We start from the raw sequence: 26,218 nt of genomic DNA on the forward strand, positions 1-26,218 counted from the left end.
CCATGGGCCTTAGTCCTTTGAAGCCATTTTCACTTCCCTTAGCTAGTCAACGTGTTACATTTTCACATTATTTACTTGAATTACAATTCATAACAATATTTACAAGAGGGTTAACAAAAAGGATCGTCACAAGCGTGATATTTACTTTTGTGCAAGAGTGGTTTTGATTGCAATGTGGCATGGATTTCTCTTAGTGACTTATGAAATCATATTAATATATTGTCCTATGACATTAATTTAAAATACAAAAACTACATATTATACTGGCATATATATAATGCATGATAATTTGCAAGTTCCACACAAACCTTAGTTGAAAATTAAATGCACAATCTTTTAGTTTTCTTTTTAAGCAAATAGAAAGGTAATTAAAAGGCATGTCATTTGGTACTCATTAATTATGGGAACACAAATAGTTATGATTTTGATATCAATAATTTATTTAAAGAGAATATAAGGCTATGGCATGTTTTGTTTTGTATATCTAATTTGGCGCTTTTATTAGTGAAAAGTTTTGTCACATTAAGAGGCAAGTGAACATTTTATTGTTATAATAATAATATAAAGGTATATTTCACATATTTCATATTATTTACCTATTATATACATTTTCCTTTGATTTATAATTTCTTTATACCTAGTTTGTGTTTCAAGTCTAAGGGTCAAGGAACACTAGATTTATGATGTGGGGAGTTGATATAATTTGAAAACTTATTATTTTAAAAATAGTTATTAATTATGTAGCAAAATATGCATCAAAATATGAAAGGGATCAAAGGATTCCATAATATGTTGATTTATTTCTCTTCCATTGAGAACCCAAATAAAGTAGGGGCACATGCATACAGGAGTTTGTTATATAAAAGCATTATTGATAGGGACATTGATGCAAAATAGATATCCCATTCTCTTTTATAATTTCATCTTTCTAAATGTAACCATCGATTTAGGGTCCTAGATGTTGGCATGAAGGTTTTCAAATAAATATACGCTGATACATATAATACATACAATAATAAGTTTCATATTGATGCATATCACAAGTTAAGGATATAGAGCACCTTACATGGATTTATATTGAAAAAGAATGGTTGTATGATAAATGCTAATGTGGCATTAAAAGGTTACCATGGAAAAATAGAACTATTGTACATGTGTTTCCTCGATTAAACTTTATTTTTCCTTAAGAAATGACAAATTTATAAATCTTTTTTCGGTTTGAGTGAGTATTGTGCAAGAATTTTCGTGATCTTTATAAAATATAAGCTACACACATGTTGATATATTACATAATTGAAAAAACTCTTGATACAAACCTTGGTAAGTTGATTATTAACCATTTTCTTTAGTGGACCGATTTGACTCTAAAGAATAGCAAGAAATTCCGAATGTGCATATAAATGGTAGGAAACATGAATGAGAGTTCATTTATGGATTTCATAATAATAAATGGACACAAGGATTACGATTTATAACTTTTAGATGTTCGGACAAAGGGATTGCCAAGTTATTCATAATTGGAACTCTAATTTTATAGTTGAAGACACTCCCACTTTGCAATATATTTAATATCTCAAAAGTAAATGTTGAAGTACACTTTTATTGATAAGCATGGAAAGTCTTATTCATTTTAGAATCCAAGGATTCATTATAGAAGAGAACATAATATTATCCTAGACCATTATATATTTACTATGTAAGATAATCCGAGGAACTCCAAGTATATAAAGTATTTATTTGATTGTATCTATCAAACATGTTTTGAAACTAAATCCATCCTTGAGAAGACCCTTTATGGGTGTTACAATTCTCAATCTATTTGCAACGACAATGTATTTTTGGCTTCATATACCAATGGAAGACAATTAATTTACAAGGCTCATGTATAATTAGTAGACAAGAAGAGATGAAACATAAATATATTTTAATGGATGAAATGAGTTTTATTGGAAGAAATTTGTTAATAAAAATTGATGCCTTGGTTCACTAACCTTTACCTAAAAAATTTATCATTCCTTTAGGAGTGAGGTAAATTATATTTGTTAGTGATTTAGGATAATCCCCGCCTATTAGGTATAACTTTTTATATGCATGCCAAGGTCTTACAAAAGAACTATGAAACTCATTCACAATTTTTTGATACTAGATACAATATTTAAGTATGATGGACAAACTGCAGTAAAAAAAATGTTTCAATCATTTGTAACTAATCAATGTTTTAGATGTAATTAAAACTATCAAACATTGGAAATTACTTCTAACTATTGCGTATAATTTTTTAGATGTTTCTACATAATATTTATTTCATAGAGCCATACCATATTTTTTTTTCTTCTTCTGTAAAATACAATAATCTACAAAGTCACAATAAGCAATTTTCTAGATATCTAGATCACCCTATGATACCTAATGTTGCTATAAGAGTAAGAGGCAACTATTTTACTCAAGAAAATGAGAAAACACTAAAATTTAAATTGCTTATTGGAGTTGGAGTTAAGGGGATGCTTCAAACATACATATTGAGATAGGAATTGTCAATAGTGTTCTTGAAGCCGTAAATCAAATATGGATTAAACATAGAAGTTCACTTGTATAACCGCTAACATATCTTTTAGTAAGATTTTATAATAATGTAGAGATCCTATGAAAAAAATCATTCCTTCAAATATTTCTATTACTCTTATTAAACAAGATAATATAAAGCAAAGTCCATTAAAATTTGCTTGAGAATTAACAATCCATAAATCACAAATATTCACATTGTACAAAACAACTATCAATATTGCAATAAAAGAGGTTTACCTAAGACCTTTACTATAATATTTAAAAAATTTATCCTTTATTTTGTATCTCCTTTGTCATATGATGTTGAAAAAGATAAATTGAGATTAATCACTATTTATATGCCAGTTATTATTTTTTTAATTATTAATATCTTTTTAGACATTATTAATTTATTATTATGCCTATCGCAGCAAGTATAACGCAATAGTTTTTTTTGTTCACCATATAAATTTATTTGTTCAAAACCTTTAAATAATTTGTAATTTAATAAAGTGAAAGATTACACATTGTTTTTGTATTTTTTGTAAATATTTATCTCTAATATTATTGGCCCTCAACTTGAAGCATACATTATATAACCCAACAACTTCTTCGTGCTCTGCAGTTTCTAGTTTATACTTTGTAATCTATGCAGGTTAAAATAATTTGATTTCATATAAGGTTCGATTCTAGCGTTGGACATCCTTAATGTACAAGCTCATAGTCTCGTCGAATTTTATACTATGTCAAATGTACGGGCTTGTAGTCTAGTGGAATTTTATGCTAGGTCAAGTCACACCCAAATCAACCTAAACATATTAATTTCATATCTTAGTGATGTTTAATATTGGTAATTAAATACAACATACTAAAATTTAGAAAGTATATTTTCAAGTTATATAATTTTATATGGTGTTTTTTTTAATATTTTAAATAAATATTAAAAATAATATTAAAAATGGTTTTTTTATCATAAAATTAAATATAGTTATGATTAGTTGTAACTATAGTTTTTTAATATATTAATTTATTATTATTGTTTTATTTTATCATTCAAAAATTATAAAACAATGAAATTTAAATTAATTAGGTTTTAAACCTTAATGTTAATTTAAATTCATTATTGCTTTTTACTAAATAAAATAGTTCCTTTACGAAATTGATTAAAACTGGGTAATGCTAATTAACATTACCCACTCACATCTTAAAACCTGATTACCTTGTCAAGAATTATTTAGGAGGACGCTTCATTAATATTTGGTTTAATCATTATTAGTAATATCATATAACGGAAATATTACCTCCATTCCAACACAAGGATATAAATATTACACCTATTTCAAAATACAACCACATAAAATTATAAAATTTCCATACCCATGCGCGTTTTGTTATTTCAACTCTGATAAAGCCCCGTAACTCATTTCCGTTCACAGCAGATTGTCGGCTCCTGCACGCAAAAAGATTTTCAGCACTCACTGCATGACACATGCCTTTCCTGTCTATTCTACGATTTTATCATTCTACCACTCCCACTTGGTTGTCGTTGGAAACCTACCGTTCTCCTTCTGCTCCCATGTTCGTGGCGGTCTCTGTGGAATCAGTATTGTTCTCTACATGGGCGTTTTCAGGGCACCCTACTGCTCCGCTTCTCTTGCCCAACCACGCAATGATGTCTGAGAATACCAATTCAATGTGCCCCGCAAGCTCACCGTAAGTCAAGGCATGCCACATATCGAGGTACTGCTTCAGCGTCTTGTTTATGCTTCTGGCAGAAGCATACAGCAATTTGCCGACGGATGGGTCTGTCACTTCATTGGCTTCACCATGAACAATCAGGAAGGGCAAGCTCACCTGCATCATATAATTCATTATGGCCATCATAACGATATAACCATATAGTACTTATTGGTTGAATTCAATGTTGGGTCTCTGTACCTCATCCAGCAGTTTCTCTATGTCCAAACTTGTCATGAAGATCTCGTAAGCCGTCAGTAGACAAGGGAGTCGAGGGACCTTGATAGAAATAGGGATTTGCCCTAATCTGTGTGTGCTTGAAGATATTGGAGTAAGGAGCAATCCATGAGAACTAGTAACTTGTTTCTGCAAATTGCATACAATTTGGTAAGAAGGAATCAAATAATGTCAGTAGTAGAGTTGATTACCTTCTGTCTCTTTTCTAGGTCTTTAAAGCCTTTATCTACAATGTCTTTAATGGGCACAATCTTCCATGTTGGAATTATAGCAACTAACTGCTTCAAAATGCTAATCACTAAAGGGTGAGGCTTTAATTCGTCCACTATCTGTAATAAATATGATCAAAGTAACCTCACATATAAATATTTTCAAGTCATGCAATGTAAAATATTTATATAAATGATACCTTGCACAGAGGGGCGACAAGTATAGCTCCATTCCAATAGTGAGGCTCTTTTCGATGGATGAGAAGTGCCACAGCTCCTCCTATTGATTCTCCATAAAGGAACCTCGCTTTCACCCTGTAATCAACGCCCTCTGCAAAATAATTTCCATATCATCGTCATGAACACAAATCACCATAACATTTATATATATCGCATGCATAAAAAGTCCCATTTATACATACCAGCTACGCTCCTGAAAAAAGTTGCACAATCTGTTACAAGTTCATCGAAGCTTTGTATGTAACAATGTGTTCCATCCGAGATAAAAGTCAGATTTGAATTAAAAAGGAGTTACAGCTCACAGGTGAGTACTACACCTGGAGACTGCACTCATACAAAGAGAACTCTCTCCGTACACTCTACTATATCATCAAATGAATGATTACATTAATAAGTACATCACTAGAAATCAGGGAGTTGCAAACAAACTCTTAAACTCTAGGAACAAATCCTAAACTAGGTAGATACGTTACAACTTATGTAACCATTTCTCCATTAATACAAAATAATTATAATTATTTTCAACTCCCCGCCTTAATGGAGAAAGGATTATCCTAAACTCCTAGGATCCCTCTAAACAATTCAAACTTTACACGCCCAAGAGGCTTAGTAAAAATATCAGCCATGTTATCACAAGTTTTACAATATTCAACACATATTTCTTTTCATTGTATTTTCTCTCGAACAAAATGAAACTGAGTGTCGATATGCTTGGTATTTTTATGAAAGACTGGATTGTATGCAAGCTTGATGGTACTCTGGTTGTCAGTTTTGATACTAGTTGATTCTTTCTGTTCTTCTCCTATATCAGTGAGAAGCCTTCTCAACCAGATAGCTTCACACGTGGCTGCACACAATGCTTGGTACTCAGCTTCACATGAAGATAGAGCTACAGTGTGTTGCATTTTGCTTCTCCATGCTGTGACCTTGGATCCAATGCTGAATTCATAACCTGTGATAGATCTTCGATCATCCAAGTTACCTGCCCAATTGGAATTTGAAAAACCTACTAGAATAACATCACAAGTGTCAGTGTACAAAATGCCATAATTACTAGTACCACTAAGATACCGCAACACACTTTTTGCTGCAACCCAGTGACTTTCGAGTGGTTTTGACATGAGCTGGCTCAGCACACTAACAGAATATGCCAAATCTGGTCTAGTTGTAGTCAGATATATCAAACTACCAACTAGCTGTTTGTACATGGTAGCATCCACCTGTTTAGTACCATCGTCACTGATCAACTTTAAGTTCTGATGTAATGGTGTTGTTGTTGTTGAAAAGTGTGCAACAAGAAATGCTTGTTGAGAATGCAACAAGATGATGGAGCTTAGTGGAAAGGAGTCGCCTTCACTAAGTGGGCCCGCAGGCAAATTATGGTGCAAGTTCTATTTTTGACCACAGTGTGGGTGACCACAGTATGTGTGATCACAGTGTGGGTGATCACAGTATGAGTGATCACAGTGTGGGTGACCACAGTGTGAGTGATCACAGCGTGAGTGATCAAAGTCTATTTTTAGACTGGCTGTCAAAAATAGAAAAGTCAAATATTATTGTCTCATAATAATATTTGGACTATAAACTTGATCTTATTCTCTTGGAGCACTTCAGGATGAGCTACGGATATGGTACATGCAGATCCCAGAGGGAAATACGTGGTTACCTATGGGATGACTAATATTTACATGCAGGACTTCAGTTAGAACTCAAGTGAGTTGAGTTTAGTGGACTGGAGGTGCAGTTGATGGAGTTGTGTTCAGTTTATCCTTGTTAAACTAGTTGTATTTAGTCTAACTTATCAATAGACTAGAGATGAGTTGGGTGAATTAGTTATTAATTAATTCACAAGTTATTAACTCATAATGCAACTATAGAATACATCAGTTAACTCAGTTGCATGTCAGTGCATGTTCAGTTCAGCAGGGACAGGTGTTAGAGGATCAGACTGCTATCAATTGTGACTATAGCTGTGCATGATGATTTGCACAATCAGAGGGATTGAGTATGCCAATGAATTGGCTAATATCAAGAATTGTAGCTTGTGCTCACGTCCAACAAAGTGTGAGTGATTATTTGCAGGTCAAATATGAGTTTGGTAAGCCATTCTCATCAGTTCTTGAGCAGGTATTGAGTTGTGGACGCAGGCAAGCAGCGGGGGAGATTTGGAGATCAGATCTGAGATGTATTGTGTGTAGCATGTGGAGATAGTACTGAGTACTTGTGAGGAGTATTGTACTATGTATTGTTACATGATTCAATCACTATAATATACAGATAGTTCGGGTTTTTAGCGAGATGCTTTCCCCGGGAAAATATTGTGTTGATATCTGTGATTGATGCTTCTATGTATGCCTGTGAATGTTTCTGCTTCTATAAATTGATTATCAACGTAGAGGAGGTTATGTATTATGCATGTTCCGCTTATAAGTGTATAATCGGGAGAATCTCTATGAATATGTGTCATATTATTCAAAATTTCTACATGGTATCGGAGCTGCTTGATTTGTAGAAGAGATTTTTACAGGATACCAAACGAGGATTGACCATCGGATCTATTATTCAGAAAGTGTTTACATTTTATTTCTTCAGGCAGAGTCTGTAATCGGGCCAAGTAGCCTCTGGATTCATCCTTCTTTTGGTAGGTGAGATATCCGGTGAATGCCCAGACAGTCAATCTCTATACAAGAAATACTTTGTTCTCACGAATTCTAGATCGGAAGCGGTTGAGTTTTTGAGCTGGTGGAATTCGAATTTAATTCCAAAGAAAGAGATAAAACTCAGAAACATTAAGTTTGAGAATGGTGACAGTATGCCCCAGTGTCTCACGAAGTTCACCCAATGCTGGGATGAGCTGGGAAGTGTGGGGGTGACTGTCGGATGAGGATGGTGAGTCTAGCACTCCTTGAGCTTCCTAAGAGTTGGCATAGCTACCAGGACTCGGTGAATGGAAGGGAGAAACTGCCAGGATGGGAGAGACTTTGGTCAGATCTTGTGCAGGAGGAGATTAGATGGGGCACCAGAGATGGTTCTTCATCCATGCATGATGAGGAGAACTGTGACTTAGCGAGTAAGGCGAAGAAGGGGTAGGGTAAGGTTTCTCGTTCCGAATCCAATTCTTCCAACGATGGGAAGAAGGTTGACAAGGCGAAGGCAAGATTCTTTCGTTGTCATGAGTTGGGTCATTATGCTACTAATTGCCCAAAGAAGAAGTCTAAGAAGGGATCCGGGGAAGGATCTGAAGGTGAGGAACTTGCTTCACAGTTTGAGTTGGATTTCACACTCTTCGCATGCATGGTTTCATCCATGATGGGAAGTGGTTGGTTTCTTGATAGTGGAGCTTCTTTCCACATGACCGGTGACAAAAGTTTGTTCAGTACTTTGGCGGAGAAAGATCTCCAGATACTCATAGGGATGGGTAATGATGAGAAGTATAGTGTCTCAGGTGTAGGCACGATTATTTTTCAGAGGGAGCATGGAGCTTGCCTTACCTTGACCGATGTCAAGTATGTACCAGGACTGAAGAGAAACTTGGTGTCGATCACGATGCTGGAAGACAGAGGCTATGATGTAGTCTTTAGTAAGGGAAAAGTTTTCCTTAGACACATCATCACTAGACAGGTGAAGCAGATTGGTTCACAGGTCAAGAACCTGTATGCTCTTGAGGTTCAAGATGCATGCAAAGCCTTGAGCAGTGAGGCAACTGATGGAGACTTGGTGGTTGAGAGGGAGCATATATTACCTCTCAACATGCAGAGCCAGAAGAAGTCTCAGACGATTGTGGAGGAGCCACGATTGGTGCAGCAGCTTCAAGAGGTTTTGGAGGAGCCACAACAAGGGAAGCCGAGAGGAGATCGAGTAGAGACATCTACTGATCCAGAGGCCTCCAGTAGGGGGAAACTTCAAGCCAGGTGGGTTGAGGGATCGCATGCAGCCATACCTCCAGGTAGGAGGTGGGGTGATGTGGATTGATTGTCCCAAGGAGGAGGGGCAGGATCCTTGAGGTACCCAACCTCTTGGATGAGACATTGCTACGGGAGCTCCGATGTGTAGTAGCAGGAACTGATTGATTGAGTAGAGACAGATGCGGATGGAGCAGCAGAGAAAGCGACAGTTCAGGGAATCCCAGGACAACGCATAGCTAGCAGGTTGCAGCAATGCGAGAGACACAAGTGTTTTGCACAGTGCTAGGTGGCACAGAGAGGTGTGCAATGGTGCGAGATGCATGGAGTTGTTGCAGTAGCAAAGATGTCAGATAGGGAGCACTTGTCAGCAGTAGGTAGAGCTTCAGCATCAGAGGATGTTTCTAGCCCAACAGGGAGGTCAGTTGGGAGGTGCAGTGTAGATGAAATGCTGTGAGATAGAACCAGCAGCAGCACGGATGCAGTCAAAGATCAAAGTGACAGAGGCTAGAGCAGTTAGATACTGAAGAGCATAGAGATGCTGAGTTTCAGTCGACAGAGGCAATAGCAGTCAAAGACTTTGATGACAGAGCAAGTGGACCGGCCAGATGTGTTGCATGGAGAACATTCCAGAGTTACAGGATTGGGTTTGAGAGGAAGCCTTTCTTGTTGAGAGGGAGTTCTGAAAAGTGTGCAACAAGAAATGCTTGTTGAGAATGCAACAAGATGATGGAGCTTAGTGGAAAGGAGTCGCCTTCACTAAGTGGACCTGCAGGCAAATTATGGCGCAAGTTCTATTTTTGACCACAGTGTGGGTGACCACAGTATGAGTGATCACAATGTGGATGATCACAGTGTGGGTGATCACAGTATGAGTGATCACAGTGTGGGTGACCACAGTGTGAGTGATCACAGTGTGAGTGATCAAAGTCTATTTTTAGACTCGCTGTTAAAAATAGAAAAGTCAAATATTATTGTCTCATAGTAATATTTGGACTATAAACTTGATCTTATTCTCTTGGAGCACTTCAGGATGAGCTACGGATGTGGTACATGCAGATCCCAGAGGGAAATACGTGGCTACCTATGGGATGACTAATATTTGCATGCAGGACTTCAGTTAGAACTCAAGTGAGTTAAGTTTAGTGGACTGGAGGTGCAGTTGATGGAGTTGTGTTCAGTTTAGCCTTGTTAAACTAGTTGTATTTAGTCTAACTGATCAATAGACTAGAGATGAGTTGGGTGAATTAGTTATTAATTAATTCATAAGTTATTAACTCATAATGCAACTATAGAATACATCAGTTAACTCAGTTTTATGTCAGTGCATGTTCAGTTCAGCAAGGACAGGTGTTAGAGGATCAGATTGCTATCAGTTGTGACTATAGTTGTGCATGATGATTTGCACAATCAAAGGGATTGAGTATGCCAATGAATTGGCTAATATCAATAATTGTAGCTTGTGCTCACGTCCAACAGAGTGTGAGTGATTATTTGCAGGTCAAATACGAGTTTGGTAAGCCATTCTCATCAGTTCTTGAGCAGGTATTGAGCTGTGGAGGCAGGCAAGCAGCGGGGGAGATTTGGAGATCAGATCTGAGCTGTGTTGTGTGTAGCATGTGGAGATAGTACTGAGTACTTGTGAGGAGTATTTTACTATGTATTGTTACATGATTCAATCACTATAATATACAGATAGTTGGGGTTTTTAGCGAGATGCTTTCCCCGGGAAAATACTGTGTTGATATGTGTGATTGATGCTTCTATGTACACCTGTGAATGTTTCTGCTTCTGTAAATTGATGATCAACGTAGAGGAGGTTATGTATTATGCATGTTCCACTTATAAGTGTATAATTAGGATAATCTCTGTGAATATGTGTCATATTATTCAAAATTTCTACAGTTGCTGATCTGGACTGCTCCATTCTGAACCTTTCAAACAAGCTTCTGGCATACTTTCCTTGAGTGAGAAAAGTTTGTCCAGAGTCTCTCCATGCCTCCAATCCCAAACAATACTGAAGGTTTCCGAGATCTTTCATCTCAAACACTTGTGACATATGTTGTTTGATTTCTTTGATCAAATTGTTATCATTCCCTGTTATGATCATATCATCTACATACAAGGAAATCAAAATAATTTTCCTCTGTTTATTAAACTTGGTATACAGATTTGGATCATTCAAGCTCCTATGAAAGCCATGCTGAACAAAAAATGAGTCAATTTTCTCATACCACGACCTGGGTGCCTGTTTTAAACCATAAAGTGCCCTTTTCAATTTACACACAAGATGTTCATGTCCCTTTTTCACAAAACCTTCAAGCTGTACTAAATAAATTTCTTCTTTCAAGTCACCATTCAGAAATGCAGACTTGACATCTCGCTGGTGTAGCTGCCATTTGTGTTTTGTTGCTAAGGAAATTATCATTCTAATGGTGTTTAATTTGGCTACAGGAGCAAAGGTGTCATCGAAATCTATTCCCTCTTGCTGTGAGTAACCCTTTGCTATCAGTATAGCTTTAAGTTTCTCTATACTCCAATCTGCATTTAATTTTGGTTTATACAGCCATTTACATCCTATGGGGGTTTTACCTTCAGGCAATTCAACCAAATCCCAAATATGGTTTCTGTTTATTGAATCTATTTCCTCATACATTGCAGCCCTCCATGCATTAGATTTACTTGCTTCCTCATAATTTGCAGGTTCTACAATGTTTAAAATCTTTGACATTAATGCATAGCCTTTCAATTTAGAAGATAATCGAGTCTTCCTACCTGATCTCCTTGGTAGGGGACATACCTCAATTTCAACCTTTTCCGAGCTTGCATCTTCATTGATTACATCATCTGTTATTTCTTCTTCTTGTTTCTCCTCCTGCTCTTCATCTTCCTCACTGTTTTCTTCCAATAGCAATGGAATGTGCCATTCACTATTAGAGTCATTCTTTCCTTCTTCAACCTGTTCATGAAATATGACATCTCTGCTTGCAAAAACCTTGTGAGTCACAGGATTAAATAACTTATATGCCTTGAACTCAGTGCCATATCCAACAAATATACATTTCAGGTCTTTAGGATCTAACATCTTCCTATCTGCCTTAGGTATATGAGCATAAGCTTTTGAACCAAATATTCTTAAATGACTCACTGCTAGTTTGAATCCAAACAATGCTTCAAAAGGGGTTTTGAAGCCGAGACATCTAGTAGGACTCCTATTCTTTAAATATACAGCAGTGTTAATAGCTTCTGCCCAAAGACCATTTGATAGACCCTTACCTTGAAGCATGCTCCTTGCGCACTCCATAAGAGTTATGTTCTTTCGTTCTGCCACTCCATTCTGCTGTGGAGTGTGAGGCACTGTAAATTGCTGACCAATCCCATGATGCTTGCAGAAATCCATGAACTCTCTCAACCTATATTCTCCCCCTTGATCTGAGTGGAGAATTTTTATCCTTTTTCCTATCTGGTTTTCTACCATGGATTTAAACTCTTTAAAATACTGAAAAGCTTGACTCTTTTTACTCAGAAAATATACCCATGAAAATCTAGTGCAATCATCTATAAATAAGAGAAAGTAATATGCTCCTCCTAATGACCTAGTTTGCATGGGTCCACAGATGTCTGTATGCACCAGTTCTAAAATACCTCTTTCCTTTCTTTTAACATGCAAAGGGAACTCTTCTCTATGCATTTTCCCTAATGCACATCCATCACAATCTAGCTTAACATTATGGAAAACAGAGAGTCCATCGACCATACCTTTTCTCTGAAGTAGGATGAGGTCTTGCAGATTAAGATGGCCGAATCTCTAATGCCAGAGATTTTCGGCTGTCGATCCAGCTGCAACCATTGCTTGTTGTGGCATACTCTTCACATCTAGTCCGTACAAGTTCCCCACGTGCACTCTTGTTGCAACTGTTTCCATCTGGCTATCCTTAATGACATAATTAGTCTTAAAAAATTGAACTTGCATGTCCTGATCAGTAATCATTGAGACAGAGACCAAAGTTTTCTTAATTCCTGGAACATACAATACATTTTTAAGGTATCTAATGTCACCGCTAGGTAATTTTACAGGAATGTCACCATGTCCTTTGATCTCATGTCCACTATCATCTCCTAAATAGATTTTCGACCCACATGAAGTTTCTTCAAGAAATTCATACAAATCCTTCTTACCAGTCATATGTGAGGATGCTCCAGAGTCGACATACCATATGTCGTCCTCATATTCCTTTGAAGCTGAAAGAGCACAATCGACTATAAATAGTCGAAGTTCATGGCTATGATCCTCCTCTTCCTTAACGAAGTAACCCTTATGTTTTCTTTGTTTGTTTCTTCCTTCGTCTGCCTCCCTCTTATAACAATCTCTAATCTCATGTCCAGGTTTTCCACAGTAAAAACATTTCTTGATGGGAAAATTATTAGCAGACATACCTTTAAACGGTCTCTTTTGAAATGTGTTGGCTCCTCTCTGTTGCTGCTGCTGCAGTTGCTGATGCTACTTCCCTTTAAACTGTCTCCTTTTTGCCATCAGAGCAAGGTCATTGCTCTGAGATTTCAAATTTTGTCGTCGCTCTTCTTCTTGTATTAGAATCCCTATCAGCTCTTCAAATGAAGGGGCTTTCTCCCTTGCTGACAGCCCTGTGATAAATGTCTGGTAATCATCAATCATTCCATTCAACGTGATCATGACCAGATCTGAATCAGAAACTTTCTCTCCGATATCTCCCAATCTGTCCTTCAGGCCTTTGACTCTTGCAATCAATCCAGCAGCAGATTCATTCTCCTCCATCTTCAATGCAAACAACTTGCCTTTGAGTGACAAGACACGGTTTGAATTCTGCATCTGGTATAGGTTTTTAATGGTCGTCCAAATGTCAGCGGCCGATTTACAGTCTCTAATATGTTGGATAACATTGTCCTTGATGGACATCTTCAATATGACCTTTGCTTTTGTCTCCCTTTTATCCCAAACTTGTTCTTGTGTGGTTGATCCCGATCTCAACTCATTTCCTGTCACGATTGACCACGCATTTGCACTTTCAAGTAAAGTTTGCATCTTGAATTTCGAGTTGTTGAAATTTGATCCATTGAGTTTGCCAGACTCGTGGAGATACGATTCTAAACTGTTATTCATATTGACTTATACCAGATCCGAACCTCTGTTTTGCTGAAAAAAAAATTGTACCTTCAATGCGCCACCACCAGGCAAGTCCGATCTTCTACCACCGAACAGATCCGGAACTCCAATGCGCCACCAGCGGGCAAGTCCGATATGCTACCACCGAGTAGATCAGGAACTTCAACGCGCCACCACCGGGCAAGTCTGATCTGCTACCACCGAGTAGATCAGGAACTCCAATACACCACCACCGGGCTACTCCGATCTGCTGCCACCAAACAAATCCGGAAATTCAAAGTGCCACCACCGAGCAACTCCGACAGCGAAATACCCGCGCCAAAAACAAAATTGGCGCCAAATTGGCACGATTAATCCTTGATTTTCCACGCCAATTGTACTTTCTAGCGCGTTGGTGCGCTTATCACCCTCAAAACCGCGCCAAGTGGCGCGACTGTTCCTTAAAAAACTCGCGCCAGCTCTTTTTTCTGCTCAAAAATGGCGCGACTGTTCGCGTCAAAACCGCGCCAACAATTTCTTGCGCTCAGAGATGATCAGTCATTTGAGACCTATGCTCCAGGTGTTACTGCAGTCCACCTGATTCTACAAATGCGCCACTACAGTTCTATAATCAATGATGCATCCTAAATAAAAAATAAAAAAAAAATAAGGCTATCCCTACTCTGTGCTCTGATACCAAGATAAAAATCAGATTTGAATTAAAAAAAGGACTTACAGCTCACAGGTGAGTACCGCACTCATATAAAGAGAACTCTCTCCGTACACTCTACTATATCATCAAATGAATGATTACATTATTAAGTACATCACTAGAAATCAGGTAGTTGCAATCAAACTCCTAAACTCTAGGAACAAATCCTAAACTAAGGAGATACGTTACAACTTATGTAACCATTTCTCCATTAATACAAAATAATATTAATTATTTTCAACTATCCGATTCGCCATGTCCTTCATAATCTATACCAAATACTGCACACCCAGCCTTTACTAGCCTCACTCCTGTGTCTAATAATAAGTCCAACTGGGTTATTAATTTTACAATAAAATTACTATGAAATTTTGGTAAGGACAATCTAACCAACATTGTTCATTCATGAACATCCTGGTCATATTTACTTATATTCCAGGGACAACAGTTGAAGTACCTTCCATGAAAATGTTGCACTCCATGCCATAACCTGCAAGCATGCGAACGAAACGAATTACACTACAGAAACGCGTAATCCTTAACGAATTTACAAACTCCTGAATCTATGGATTTGCAGCTAAGGTTGTGTTGTGATGTGGATTTATGGACAATGAATTGCAAGGCTTTTGATGTTGACCATGACAGAGACATATAAGGGCTTGGGTTTCCTTATCTGTTGCTAGCCATATGCAAGTAAAGAGCTTCATTCCTCGCGAATTTTCAATGAACTCCTGGACAAGGATCGAGTTGGAAGAACATGAGTAGTGGCAATTTATTTGTGAGTTGAAAAACATGAGAAAGACTCTGCCCAAATATTAAAATTTCTTTCACTTCCACATCTATTGAATATTTGAGTTTAATAACAAAAAACGCTTTCAAACGTATAATAAACTTTGTTAGGAGACTTGAGATCTTTTTACTTCTTGGAGGTAGAGTTCTCTTAAATCTCTTCGATTTCTTAAAGGATTTCATCCCTCTCCACACAAGTTTTTCGGGGATGTCATCCTCTCAACCATTACTAACTTAAAAGGTTATATTTACCAACATATTTATTATTATTTTTGTATTACTACTGTTATTTATTTTTCCATATTTGAAGGGGAACTATGTTGTATCGTGACATGTAGGCCGCCTGGAGAAGATACATGTTAGTCCCTTGGAAAAGGAAAAGTAGTTCACTCAGATACGACAAATAGTTTATTTATATATTATTATAAATTAAAATTGGTATTTTGTTTCGGAAAATATTATGCAATAAGTTTAATGATGTTTTATTGTCTTTTTATTTTATGGCTTATTGTTTTTTTATACTTTTTATACAGTGGGAAAATCTATCATAACTCGGTTGTCAAACCAACGTAAGGATACTCATCTCTAGCTGCTATCGGGGAACCCAGACTGACTTATCACCTTTATTCAAGGAAAACCAAGCCACCTGGAATAATCAACTCACACTGACTTATCACTTTTATTCGAGGAAAACCAGACGACCTGGAATAATCCGCTGATGGTCTGTAGGTAAGGAGCAGGTTTTCACTCCTGCTAGATGCTTTTGGGTCTAAGGCCCTTAGCCTGTTTTCTTACATCCTAAGAAGAAAAGCTCTTAACCAAACAAAAACTGTTTTAGGGCATACTAGCTACCCATCTATCCTTCCATCTTATTTATTAAATAAGAATAAAATGATATTTAATATTAGATATAAATAAAATGATATTTTATAAACCAGATAAAAAACAGTAAGATAATGATCTACTCCGTGGCGATTAAAAAAATGCAACTTGCTAATTGCAACGCAATATTCTTTAAAGTATAGAAATAAACGCTGCTAGTTGCCACACAATATTCTTTAAACTACAAAAATTAAGGCCTTAAAGCCTGAGTCAAGAGTTGCACCTCTGATATGTCTGCGGCCGCCTGGAAAGAAAACACAGCACATTCAGATATTGACAGAAAAGTTCTTCGTTCAATATTCTTCTAAATGGTACAACGCTTAAAGATTGTGTTCAACAATAAAGAAAGTACCCAACACTTTAAACGCTGAAACCAAAACAGAATTTCCTCTTAAAATTTTGCATTTAGCAGTCTAGCTTCATTGAGAAAAACAGACGGCCTTACGTTTAAGCAGAAAGTATAATCCTAGTACTACAAAAGAAAACCGAGACTATTATTGAATCCATCATAATTCGATTTTCTTGCAGTCTTGTCATTCTTGTATTGTCAAATCGGTATGCTCTTAACTCCATTCGTATCTTTTCAACATGGACTATTTCTGAAATAGATGGAAGCTACTATATAAACAGATTTCTTACCGTAGCTACTACAGTGGGTGAGCAGGGAAGATATCTCCACTGTCCAAGAATATAATTTTGATCCAGCAGAGGGCTGAACCAAAACAACACGAAATCTGTAGCTACGCAGCAATGAAAAACATCTATCACTGATAACAGTTGTTGAATTCGGAATATGAATTTCAATATGACAAAATATGGTGTGTTTGACAAAGTGGATATGCAGCCAAGGTTGAAAAATATTCCATAGCGGTCCCTTCCGCGTTTGATATTTTGTGGCACCTTATCCTCCTTTTCAACGGCACTGCAAGCCTCTCATTTTTCGGTGATTTCCATAACATCAAATCCCGTCATTCTAGAAGTATCAAAGGCAAATGTGTCTTCTGTACGAAGAATCCGTGGACAGTAGTAGGTATTGATAGGGAGAACAAAATTATGCCTAACCTTTTACATTATTTTCAAAATAAATGTAGGAGATATGCAGCCAAGGTTGAAAAATATTCGATAGCGGTCCCTTCCGCGTTTGATATTTTGTGGCACCTTATCCTCCTTTTTCAACGGCAATGCAAGCCTCTCATTTTTCGGTGATTTCCATAGCATCAAATCCTGTCATTCTAGAAGTATCAAAGGCAAATTTGTTTCTGTAAGAAGAATCCGTGGACAGTAGTAGGTATTGATAAGGAGAACAAAATTATGCCTAACCTTTTACATTATTTTCAAAATAAATGTAGGAGGGGAGGGGTTATTTTTTATTTATGTGGAAAAATTGAATTGAGTATATTTATGCGTTAGGTAATTGCACAACTAATGTGTATTAGTTGTAGAGGCATAGGGATTGTAAGAAGAATCGATTTTGTGGAAGTTTGTTAAGAATTGATTTTGATTCGAAAGGTTATTTCTTTGAAGGGTTCCATAACGTTTTTTTGATTTATAAAGGGTTTATATGTATATATATATTTTATAGAATTTTTTATATTAAAAGTTTTTTTGATATATATAATTTTGTTTTTTTTTAAGTTTTGCATGTTTATAACCAAAATCAATAAGATTCTTGAAGAATGATGGCTTTTTCCAGTTTCTAGTTTTAATGATGTGTGGTTCATTAAGATGGCGACCATGTTGTAGGCTCATGATGTTTGGGATTATGTCCAGCTTGGGTTTTCAGAACCTAAGAATGAAGCAGAAGAACGAGCTCTCACTAATGCAGAGAGGGAACAATGGAAGAAAGACAAGGAAAAGAATGCACAAACGTTGCAACTTATCCAGCAGGGAGTGGACCGAGCAGTGTTCTAGAAGATTATGATCACGTCTTCAACAAAGGAAGCATGGGATACATTGGCAACAAGCTATAAAGGTATGGTCAAAGTCAATATTGTTAAGCTGCAAAATACTTGGAGACATTTTGAAAGTCTGCAGATGAAGGAGACATAGGACATCAATTTTTTTATGAATCGAGTCATGATTGTCATAAATCAGAGAGATGGACGAGAAGAGCATGAACATGAAAGTGGAAGAAACTGCAGAAACTTTAGCAATAATCAAATATTTGACAAATCAAAGGTGAGATGTTATTATTGCAATAAATTTGGTCACTATGCTCTGGAAGCAATTGCGGAAACTTCAGCAAAAATCAAAGATTTGACAAATCAAAGGTGAGATGTTACTGTTGCAATAAATTTGGTCACTATGATCGTGATTGCAGGAAGAATATAGTTGATCAAGGGAACGAGAGAGATAATGTCACTGCAGAGAGTACTAACTCCATATTCCTAGCTTTCCATACCATGCATGAACCTTCTGATAATGTGTTTCTATTAGATAGTGATTACAGTAACCACATGTCAGGGAACAAGAATTTGGTTGCAAATTTGGATCAATCTGTGAAAATAGAGGTAAAGTTGGGGACTGACAAGACTGTGGATGTAGATGGCAAAGGAGTGTTCAACATACTGACCAAGCAGGGGGAGAGGAAGATAGTCTCAGAGGTATATTATGTTCATAGTCTCAAACATAATTTGATAAGTATTGGTCAATTGACACAGAAATGATACAAAGTTATCTTTCAAGGTCAAGAATGTGTTATATATGACAAGCCCTCAAGCAAGCAACTAATAACGAAGGTGCAGATGATGAGGAACACACTCTTTCCTCTAATTATGAATTACAGTGATCAGGTCAGTTCTTTTACACTTGCATGTTCTAATGATTATTGGTAATGACACTTTTAATTTGGACAATTGCATTTTTCTGGTTTGAGATTGTTGCAGCAAAAACAGATGGTTAGAGGATTACCTACCATCAAAGAACCTGCTAGTACTTGTGAGTGTCGCATCTTGCTAAAGCAACACCGTGAAAGCTTTTCAAAGGGTGTTGCATACATAGCAAAGAAACCTCTTGAGTTAGTGCATACAAACTTGTGCCGACCTATGAGGACACAGTCGATTGGTGGAAGTTGTTACTTCCTCATTTTCATTGATGATTATAGAATAAAGACTTGGGTTTACATCTTGAAGCAGAAGTCTGAAACTTTTGCAAAGTTCAAAGAATTCAAAGCCTTAGCAAAAAACCAAAGTGATCAAAAAATCAAGGTATTGAGGTTAGATCATGGTGGAGAATATGATTCAAAGGAATTCCATGATTACTGCAAACAACATGGAATTTACAACCAGGTACACACTGTAGTAGAATGGTGTAGTAGAGAGAATGAATAGGACAATTATGAACACGGTAAGAAGCATGATGAAAGGAAGAAACTTGTATAATGAGTATTGTGTAGACACAGTTGCATGTGCTATTTATGTAATCAACAAATCTCCTACAAACAGTGTGATTAACAGATTACCAAAACAAGCATGGTCAAGTATGTCTCATAGCATAACTCATCTCACATTATTTGAATGTGTAGCTTATGCACATGTACCTAAAGAGTGAAGAGGAAAATTGGATGATAAAAGTGAAAAATGCATATTTACTCGTTATAATGAGCAATCAAAACCTTACGAATTGTATAACCCTATTCCCAAGAAGATCATAATTAGCAAAGATGTTGTGTTTAAAGAACAAGAGTTGTGGAATGGTAGGATAGACAAAATATTTGATTCACAAGTGCCACTAATAGAAGAAGATGATATAGCAAAAAAGGAGCAATAAGAATCACAGGTGAAGACACCAAACAAAGACACACCAACAAGGAACCCAAGATTTTTTGAGCAGCATGGATCTCCAAACAAATCAATAGATTGAGGTTCTCCTAACAATCAATCAGGTGATGAATCAATTAATGACAAGAGAAATATGAGAAGTCTGAAATATATTTATGATGATTTAGATGTTAGTTCAAATTTTGCATTGTTATTTGTTGGCATTATGACACAGGTTTTGGTGCTATGACACAGGTGTTGTCCTTGATGGCAACTCACTCAAATGGCAGATCACTATTTAGGCTCTCAAAATGAAAGAAAAAGAGATATACGTAGTTTCCTGTTAACCAAGTCATGTATACACACGGGTTAGACGATCAAAAGGCGCGTATACGTATGCACACACTTTCATGCAAGGAAAAGCACATACATGTGGGAAAACTAATTTTTGGTCCATGGTATTTAGTCCTTGGTATTTGGGCCTATGGTTTTGAACCATGGTATCTCATCCGAAGTGTTGAACCCAGGTATTGGGTCAATGGTATTGATTCTCTATGGTTTTGGATCTTGGTATTGAGTAAGGCCTAAGGCTAGAAAAGGCAAAGGAGATCATTAGGCAAAGGCATTCACTCAAGTATTGAATATCTGATGAAGAGCAAGATCTAGGATACTGGTGATTGGGTAATGGTGCATAGCTGGATCTGAATCAAGGAGGAACCTGAGCGCTAAAAGAAGGATAAGTTCTATTGATGGGTCAAGATCTTAAGGCTTGAATGGTAGTATCTTTTTGTGATTTTGATCTGTTGTATTTGGCACATGACTTGATTTATAAATCTGATAATCTAGGTATAACTAATGTCTGAATAAGTGAAAGGGGTAAATTATCTCTTATAGATATGTACGTAAGTTCAACACAGAAGAGGCGCGTATACATGCTGGTCCATTAATTCAAAATAGCCTCTACGTAGGTTGGCCTTAATACATCAGCGTATGTATGCAGGTTATGCATATTGAAGTAGTGTACGTCTCATGAAAGCCACTGCTGTTTATTGTTGCAGTGTTCTGGGTTCAAGATTGGTTCTGGTTACTATCACTGTATTCTGGTTACAACTTTCTAAGAAGTGATTGGTTGATTCAGTATTGGTTTGTATAGATGAGATTGGTTGATGCAGATATACTTGATGTTTGATTGATGTTATTCATGGATCCAGTCTGAAAATTTATGAAACATGGTCCTTGGAAGAAAAGAGAAGGTTGTAGCCTTCTGTAGGTCAGCACCTACATACTAGTACCTTAGCTAGTACAAGAGCTAAGGGGGTTGTAGCTCCCTTCCAGGAGAACCTGGAGAATGAGAGAAGGTTGTAGCCTTCTACAGGTAGCAGTGTGCGTACTGGTATTGGACTGCACCAGTACAAAAACATTGTAAAAAGAAGTTTCTAATTAAAAGAAGATAGAGACGAATTGCAGCAAGTGGTTTTCACCCACATTGGGTTTCCACCTTATATCTTTTGTTCTTATGTGTGATTGCCTATTCTGTTTCGCTGTTCCTGGTTAATTTTTATATGGTTTGATGCGCAGATTAATGATCAACATCTGAAGAATAATTTAAATTACAAGTCTGCTGGTTATACGCTAGTTTCCTTAACTGCAGTTGCGTACATACGCGGTTTTTACTAACTGAAGTAGCGTATACAAATCTGATTGTGAAATGAAAAATGATTGACCTGATAATACTGATTCACCCTCCCTCTCAGTATTATTTCCAACAATTGGGATCAAAGCGGATCCTTTAGAAGAAGCTTGATCGCTTGAAGGAAGATCTATCATCACGAGCAACTACAAAAAGGAGGCATCTATCAGGCCACCAATCTTTGATGGAAGCAACTTCGTCTATTGGAAGGTAAGAATCACAGCCTATCTTCAATCTCTTGGTACAGAAGTTTGGCATATCGTGGAAACGGGGTACACATTTCCATCAGCAACTCCTATAGATACGACTGGTAAGAAGCAGTATGAAACAAATGCAAAGGCTGTCAATACTCTATTTGGGAGTTTATCTCATTTCGAATTCATCAAGTTTATGTAACTCAAAACTGCAAAAGAAATATGGGACAATATCGTTTTGAGCTATGAATGAGATGATCAAGTAAAATGTGCAAAACTACGAACTCTTAGAATTCAATATGAAAATCTTAGAATGCACAATGATGAAAATGTGGCTAATTATTTCTTATGTATAGATGAGATTGTTAATCGTATGAAAAACTTGGGTGAAGAAATAAAAGAAGTTACTTTGGTTGAAAAGGTTCTAAGATCTTTGTCTTCTATGTTTGAATCAAACGTTTTTGCCATAGAAGAAAAGCAGAATCTACAGAGCATTACCATGTCACAGCTACACGGAATCCTAACTTCTTTCGAAATGAGAAAAGGGGGACCATCAGACATGAGAGAATCTACATTCAAAGCCTCAGGAAAAGGAGAATACAATGAGTTAGGACACATGTCAGAAGGAGAGGAAGAATCAAGCTTTGTCAAGAACCTTCAATGGGGTTCTAGAAGATTCAAAGGGTAAGCTACCTTTTAAATGCTTTGCTTGTGGAAGAGTCGGTCACTATGCAGCCAAGTGTCCTCATAAAGATAAGCTTGACAAAGATAAGGAACCAGTTAGATGGAACAGAAAACAGAATGTAAGTAAGAAGAGCTATTATACACATGAAGATAGTGATGGATTTTCAAATAGTGATGAAGATGAACAATGTAATGATTATAGACTTTTGATGGCTTTTGAAAATGATGATTTCTTGGATGCTATAGATGAAGAAGGGCTTTATGAAGAAATTTCTAAACTTAAAATTTGTTTAGAAGAAAAGAATATGATTATAGATACTCTGACATTCCAACTTGCTGAAAGGGAAAAGCACAATGAAAAGTTAGAATGTGAAATTGTGGGACTTAAAAAAGATATTGAGAAAACAAAATCTCTTAATCTTAGATTTGTTAAAGGATCTGAAACTTTAGATGAGATTATCAAAGTGCAGTGTTCTCCTCTAATCAAGACAGGTCTTGGATATACTGAAGAAGCACCTCAAGCACAGAAGCCATCCACCTCCAAAGTTATCTTGATGTAGCAAGGAGAAGTGAACAGGTTGACAATCGACAACAAAGCCATAATGCAAATCACTAGGTAAATTAGGGATAATTTACTTCAAGAATGAACAGAGATCACCAAGTAAATCAGGGGCAATCTACTTCAAGGATGAACAGAAGCTGCAACCAACCACAGGTAAATCATTCTTAATTTTCCTCAAGAATGGATGTGAATGGAAACTACAATCATTTGGTCGGTAGGTTTGATAATCATAGGAATTTCTTCAATGGCTAATGTTTCTCTTGTCATAACTTTGGACACAAAGTTGCTCATTGTGTCGCCTACAAGACCATCATGACTAGAGAAGCTCAAAAACAAAGGAATATGACTAGGATCATGAAAAGGACCTACAATAACCTTTATGCTCTTGAAAATGAAATAGAATCTTCTATTTCTAACAATTTCGATCATGAATATTATGAATGCAGGAGTAGGTTTCGGCAAACAACTCAAAAGGAGCAAGTTTCATTGAGTCCCAAAACATGGAGAAAGAAAGAACCGCAACCAGAAAGATGTGGTATAGCCTTATATGCAGAAGGGCAGGAAAATAAGTGGTACATCGAAAGTGGAGGCTCAAAACATATGACATGTGATAAAGAAAAACTGCAGTCATATAGTGCCTTAGAAAAGGAAAAGAAGGTCTCATTTGGAAATGACACCCCTGCACTCATAAAGGTTCTGTTCTTTTGAAAGAAAAGGTCAAAGCTGGAAATGTTATGTATGTTGCTGGCTTAAAGCATAATCTATTGAGTGTCAGTCAAATGTCTGATCAAGGAAATGAGTTAATATTTCGATCAAATGGATGTATTGTTCGTGAGCTTGATACAGGAGAAATAGTGATCAAAGGCATAAGAACTCCAAATAATTTATACATACTCAAGGGAGGACAACAACAATGCTATCTAAGAAAGAATGATGAACATTGGCTATGGCACAGAAGATTGGGGCATCTGAGACTCTCTCAAATAAGGAAAGCATGCAAATATCAGGTGGTTCATGATCTCCCTAACATCAAAATTCGAGACAATACAATATGCAAATCATGTCAGTTTGGCAAGAAAACCAGAACTAATTTCCCTGAGAAGGAAGGATCAACTAGTAGGCCACTTGAACTTGTCCATACTGATGTATGTGGTCCATCTAGGAAAAGGTCACCTCGAGGAGAAGAATACTTCATATTGTTCATTGACGACTTTTCTAGGATGTGTTCGATAGGACTTCTGAAGCTTAAAGGTGAAGCTTTCGAAAAGTTCAAAGCACTCAAAGCCTTGGTTGAAAACGAATCAGAACGCAAAATCAAATACCTCAGGTCTGATCGACGAGGGGTATTTACCTCGGATGAATTTTTCGATTTTTGTGAAGAACATGGAATAAGAAGGGAATTCTCTACTACAAGGACTCCTCAGCAAAATGGAGTTGTGGAAAGGATGAATAGAACGGTTCAAAAAATGGCTCGTGCTATGCTTGATGAGTCTGGAACTCCCGCAACCTTCTGGGTTGAAGCTGCATTTGTTGTAGTTACTATTCTCAACAAGACAAACGTCCAGGTGAACAACACTCAAACTCCTCATGAACTTTGGTATGGTAAGACTCCCACATAAAATACTTCAAAATTTTTGGAAGCAAATGTTACATCAAAAGGACTGATGAAAACCTTTGCAAGTTTGAACCTAGAGCAAATGAATGCATTCTCCTTGGTTACTCTCCCCACAGCAAAGGATATAAGTGTTACAATAAAAGACTTAGAAAAATTGTTGAAAGTATTGATGTAGTGGTTGATGAAGAAGGAAACATTCCTAGGTAGGTAAAATCCAAAGATTTCGAAGATGATGAGGACTATCCTTCAACATCAAATCAGACTTATGATGAAGAAGAAACTCATGAGGCACCAGAAGAACATATAAGGATAGAATAAAAAATTCCATCAAGGTACATTTAGAAGAATCATCCAAAAACTCAAATTTTGGGGCAGAAAGAGGCAGGTGTACAAACAAGAAGAACTATCTCAGAAGCTTCAAGCTATATAGCATTGCTTTCCTCCACTGAACCACGAAATGTAAGTGAAGCATGCAAAGATGAATGTTGGGTCAAGGTCATGAATGAAGAACTTGAGCAGGTTGAAAAGAATAATACTTGGGAGTTGGTTCCTAGACCAAATGATAAGAATGTCATAGGAACAAAATGGATAGTCAAAAACAAGCTGAATGAAAATGGAGATGTTATTAGAAACAAGGCCAGACTTTTTTGTAAAGGGTATGCTCAACAGTAAGGTATAGACTTTGAAGAATCTTTTGCACTGGTTGCCAGACTTGAAGCCATAAAAATGTTCCTTACTCTTTCTAGCTTTCAAAAGTTCAAAGTATTTCAAATGGATGTGAAATTTGCCTTTTTAAATGGAGACTTAGAAGAAGAAGTGTATATTGAGCAACCAGATGGACTCATCCTTGGAAATTATCCAAAACTTGTATGCAGACTTAAGAAGGCACTCTATGGTCTTAAACAGGCTCCAAGGGCTTGGTATTATCGCCTGGACAAATACCTCCATCAATAAGGTTTTTCAAAAGGATTAGCAGATAGAAATCTATACATAAAAATTGATAATGATAAATTGCTAATACTTGTTGTGTATGTTGATGATATCATCTTTGGTATCATTGAAGAAGCCATGAGTCAAAACTTTTCTTTGGTGATGCAGAAAGAATTTTACATGTCCCTCCTTGGTGAGCTGACACATTTTCTTGGTTTACAAGTCGAACAAAATAAAGACGGTATCTTTCTATCACAAACCAAGTACCTCGAGCAGATCTTGAAGAAATATGGCATGGAAGAGTCGAAACCAGTACGTACCCCTATGGTAATAGGATGCAGCCTCAACGCAAATGATGAATTAGTAGCAGTACATCAACCAAGCTATAGATCCATGATTGGTACTCTGCTC

General features: G+C 36.8%; 1 pseudogene across 1 annotated transcript; it reads right to left on the minus strand.

The window, feature by feature from the left end:
• Positions 1-3,740: 3,740 nt before the first annotated feature.
• On the minus strand, positions 3,741-17,114 carry LOC149188708 (caffeoylshikimate esterase-like; annotated as a pseudogene). The gene is made up of 9 exons (XR_016255832.1): positions 17,014-17,114; positions 16,598-16,618; positions 15,341-15,434; positions 15,161-15,193; positions 4,928-5,058; positions 4,710-4,796; positions 4,483-4,588; positions 4,103-4,398; positions 3,741-3,994 (listed from the first exon to the last, which is right to left on the minus strand). The product of XR_016255832.1 is annotated as a caffeoylshikimate esterase-like (transcript).
• Between the last annotated feature and the right edge of the window lie 9,104 nt (positions 17,115-26,218).

The sequence above is a fragment of the Pinus tabuliformis genome, chromosome 3_1 (assembly GCF_031772625.1).
Source record: "Pinus tabuliformis cultivar Carrire ecotype Pingquan chromosome 3_1, CPIR1, whole genome shotgun sequence".
In the NCBI taxonomy this organism is placed as follows: Eukaryota; Viridiplantae; Streptophyta; class Pinopsida; order Pinales; family Pinaceae; genus Pinus; species Pinus tabuliformis.